Below are 5188 nucleotides of genomic sequence, written 5' to 3'. Positions count from 1 at the left end.
TGAAGCAATACATATGAAAGTTAGTGTAAGTCAATACAGATGTACTGTATTTTGCATTGATCATTTAGCCTATCAATTAATTAGGTTTATATTCATGAGAAATGTAGCCCTGACCCAAATTCACCCAATCTGCTTGGTCTTATTAATGTCCCGTCCCCAGCAAAAAGTGTACATGCAGGCTATGCTGTTATATCGTCCCTACCAACGTTGAGAACAAACCGATCCCCTTGGAATATACAGTGAGGAGCAGAAGTATTTGCACCCCTTGTGATTTTGCAAGTTCACCCGTACCCTGTAAATAGGTAGAGGTCTAAAATTTCAATCATAGATGCATTTCAACTCATAGAATCTAAAAAAAAAAATCCAGAAATCACATTATATATATATTTTTTTTAAATAAATTTGTAATTTACTGAGGTTCATAAGTATTTGTACCCCTGAGAATCAGCAATAAATATGACACTCAAAGAATTTTTCACTCTACCTTTAAAAAAAAAAAAGTCCACCTTTCCCTCATGAGTAACCACCCACCCACCACCCGTTTCAGCTCATTTTTGTCATCCGTGCACCCAACAGTCAGTCATAATCCAGCTGGTACCATGGGCAAGACCAAAGTGCTGTCCAAAGATACCAGAGACAGAATTGTAGACTTCTACAAGGCTGGAGGGTTTTACGGGGCAATTCTCAAGCAGCTTGGTGATATAAGATCCACCGTTGGTGCAATTATTAGAACATGGAAGAAGCTAAACATGACTGTCAATCTCTCTCGGACTGGAGCTCCATGCAAGATCTACCTTGTATAGGGTGACCCCAAAAAAAAGTTTACACTCAGTTGACTGCTTGTTTAAAAGCCATTGTAACATATCTTAATAGGTTGTCATGCTTAAGTGATTCATTAAGGTCACTCAATGCAGCTGGTAATCTCTCGTCTCTACAATTCCTGTGCTTCTGCTGAAAATGAAGAAAACTTTAGCTGTACCTGAATTGCTGCGTGCCGGTCTGACACATACTGAGATTGCAGCAAATCTGAGAATATCCAGATGTGCAGTCTACAAAGTTAAAAAGTAGCTGAAAGATATTGGAACAGCCTCACGAAAACCTGGGTCTGGAAATGCCCGATCTGTGCGGACCAAAAAGTTGATTGACAAGGTGATATGTGGCCACCCCAGAGTCCAGATCTCAATCCCCTGGATTATAGCATATGGGCAACTGTGGAGGACAGTGCCTGTAAGAAGCCACAAACTTCTGTGGCAGTCTTGGAGAGGTCCATTGTTAGAGCTTGGGAAAAGATGACAGCATCCTACATAAAGAAGACCTGTCAAGCGTTCCGCAGGCGCCTGGAGGCTTTTGTGACACTTAAGGGAGGACACATTGAAAAATAGAGTGTACTGTACATGTTCTTTACAATAATGTATAATTTGTGATTAAATTCTAATTCTAAGATGAATAAACATGGCATTTAAGTTGTATTATGGCAGTGTAAACTTTTTTTTGGGTCACCCTGTAGTGTCTCAGTGATCTTAAGAACGGTGAGGAATCAGCCAAGAACAAAACAGGAGGAGCTGGTCAATGACCTGATAGGAGCTAGGACCACCATTTCCAAGTTTACTGTTGGTAATACACTAAAATGTCATGGTTTAAAATCATGCATGGCACGGACGGTTTCCCTGTTTAAACCAGGACATGTCCAGGCCCATTTTAAGTTTGCCAATGACCATTTGACTGATCCATAGGAGTATGGGAGAAACCCATATTGTCATATGAGATCAAAATGGAACTTTATTTCAATTTGGAGGAAGAAAAATGATGAGTACCATCCCAAGAACACTGTCCCTACTTTGAAGCATGGTAGGGGTAGCATCATGCTTCGGCGGTGTTTTTCTGCATTTTGGACTAGACGACTGTACCGTAATAAAGACAGGATGACCAGGGTATTGTGAGATTTTGGGGAATAACCTCCCTCCCTCAGTTAGAGCATTGAAAATGGTTCGTGACTGGGTCTTCCAACATGACAATGATCCAAAGCAAACGGCCAAGCTGACCAAGGTGCAGCTGTGTAAAAAGCATATCAAGGTTCTGGAGTGGCCTAGCCAGTCTTCAGACCTTAATCCAATAGAAAATCTTTGGATGGAGCTCAAACTTTGTGTTTTTCAACGACAGCCCCGGAACCTGGCAGATCTAGAGAAGATTTGTGTGGAGGAACGGGCCAAAATCCCTGTTTCCATTGTGAAAACCTGATGAAGAAAAGCATCTGACTTCGGTAATTGCAAACAAAGGCTTCTGCACTAAATATTAGCACGGATTTTCTCAAGGGTACAAATACTTATGAACCCCACTAAATTACAAAAAAAAATATTGAAAAATCATACAATGCGAGTTCTGGATTTTTTTTAGAGTGTCTCTAAAAGTGGAAATGCATCTATGATTGAAATTTCAGACCTCCACCCATTTTCTAAGTGGGTGAACTTCAAAATCACAAGGGGCACAAATACTTATGTTCCTCACTGTAATGTTGAAACTGATATTCTAGATTTTTTTCAGCAGACAATCATTAACATCTAAGGCTGTTTCATCTTTTGTTGAGGGTTTGTATGTGAAATTCTTTCCCATTCTTGCTTGATATACAGCTTTAGCTGTCTGTTGTATTTTGCCCGAGAAAGCCCGCCCCTCTCATCAGACTATAGGACATGGTTCCGGTAATCCATGTGCTTTGTTGACGTCTTCAGCAAACTGTTTGTGGTCTTCAGAAGAGACTTCCTCCTGGGGTGACCGCCATGCACACCAATTTGATGTAGAGTGCGGCGTATGGTCTGATCACTAACAGGCTGACCCCCCATCTCTTCAATCTCTGTAGCAATGCTGAAAGCAATCCTGTAAGGAGTCACATGCCATTTTGGAGGGAAAATGACAAGCAGTACTCAATTTGGACACTTAGGGATTTATGTATTTACTAAGGGGTGTACTCACTTTTGTTGCCAGGGGTTTAGATATTAATGGCTATTTTTTGAGTTAGTTTGAGGGGAAAATAAATTAACTATTATATAAGCGTCACACAGACTACTTTTGTGTCAAAGTGTCATTTTGTCGGTGTTGTCCCATGAAAAGATATACCTAAATATCTGCAGAAATGTGAGGGGTGTACTCACTTTTGTGATACACTGTAAATAAACACGTTGCATCAAAAACATACTTCTGCAACATGAATACGGTGTGAATAAATGCTTAACGGTACGGGAAGACACAGTGAGAGAGAACTTTCCTTCGTGTGCGTCCATGACAAAACGTAAAAAAATAATTCCTTTATTTATAAAAATTTTTTGGTGTTTACTTTGCAATCGCTACATGCGCGGCAGTTTGTAACGTCACGCGCATGTGCAGAACCGCAAAGTTGCAATTTCGGATTGCGTAAAAAATCCGTCAGAACACTGGCCCAGTACCAACATTTAAGTGAGTTTTATGAACAGGTCAGTACAGACGCAGATTTGAAATTGGATATTAAGACGAATCTGTCAAAATATCAGTGTTTTAGTAGATTAAAAAAATTGCTGTCTTGTTTGAATGTCAGAATTCTGATTTTAAAAATCCAGATTTTATTGTCAGAGATCTGACTCAGAACTCTCACTTTAAAGTGAGGAATCTGAGAATATTAAAATTATGTATCGACTATTCTAGTTACTAAAAGCTACTACCGTACTGAAAGCTTTCAATAGCTTATTCGGAGTGTCCCTTTCACATATCTTATCAGATGAACTGTTTGTATATGACCATGTTCTTGTGTGTACCTTGATATGATGTGTGAATAAACTGAAACTGAATTCCAAGACTATGTGACGTATGTGTTTGAGCAGGTCTGGGGCACGATCCCTTGACATAGCCGTTTTTACCCTATAAGGTCATTGAATCCATAAGCAAATTTGCCTGACAGGTTTATTTAGCCACACCGTTTGCTCACCTGGCATGAAATGTAAAACGACAGACCTTGCTTCGCCCGCTTAAAAAGAGGTGGCTCAACGGTGGCCCATCAATACTGTTTACCAACATTGGTTTTCTGAAGTGTTCCTGAGCCCATGTGGTGATATCCTTTATTCAGTGATATTGATTTCTGATGTAGTACGGGGATCGAAGATCATGGGCATTCAAAGTTGTTATATGAACTGAATGATATTAAGGACCACAGATGATGAAATCACTATATTCTTTACAATTGTACGTCGAGGAACATTGTCCTGAGACTATTCAATTATTTTCTCACACACTTGTTCACAAAAAGTTGAACCTATCCCCATTTTTGCTTCTGAATGAATGAATCCCTTCCCTTCCCCAGACAAGCTCTTTTTAAACCCAATCAAATCACTGACAGTACCTGCTCCCAATTAGCGATTTCTCCTGTGACATGTTTTTTTTTTTTTTTTTTTTTTTAACCTGCCCTGTTCAGCTGTTTGACATGGAGAATGGAAGTCTGAGTGCCCGGTTGGTCTGAGCAGTTTTAATGTTTCACATTGAGAGTATGACATACTCCCATTGTGATCATTCACACACCTCGTTTATTATGACAAAACAGCGAACAGGAAGGGATTATGGGGGAACAGAAGAAAAGAAACACAAGAGAAGAAAGAAACAAACAACAACAAGAAATACATTGAACGTCTACACTAACTACTAACATGTTGGTGCTATCCTCAGCTAGATGTATTTCCGGTTGACACCATGTGGGGTGGCTGTTGACCATGGAAAGAAGGGGCGGGGGTGGGGGAGTCTATAAGCTAAATGATTGAAAGGGGAAAGAGTATACACAAATCAGCTCTGTTATCTAGAACCCAGTAATCGTGTGAATCCCTCGTGAGTGTAAGCCCGTTGGCGACCGACCCTACGCCCCCCCCCCCCCCCCGCAATCCCAGCACCGGGACCCCCCACCCGAGCGTGCCCCATCACATCCAACCGCACGCGAGCCCCACCAAGCGCGCGACAGCCATGCAGATGAGCGGAGACGCCACGCGGGCGCCAACCCAGGGCCACGGCCCCCACCCAGCCAGCCCGGGGAGGGAGGGAGGCAGGTGGTCAGGGGGTTCAGCACAGCCCATCCCTCCTCCCGCAGCCCAGCAAAGGAGCTGTCGCCGCCCCCTGGGATCCAAATTTAGATTAATTATTTACTCTAGTTGTCTACAAAGAATGTAAACTCCCCTTTGAA

This window comes from Corythoichthys intestinalis, chromosome 10 (assembly GCF_030265065.1).
Source record: "Corythoichthys intestinalis isolate RoL2023-P3 chromosome 10, ASM3026506v1, whole genome shotgun sequence".
Taxonomy (NCBI): Eukaryota; Metazoa; Chordata; class Actinopteri; order Syngnathiformes; family Syngnathidae; genus Corythoichthys; species Corythoichthys intestinalis.
Note: the sequence above shows the minus strand (reverse complement) of the source record.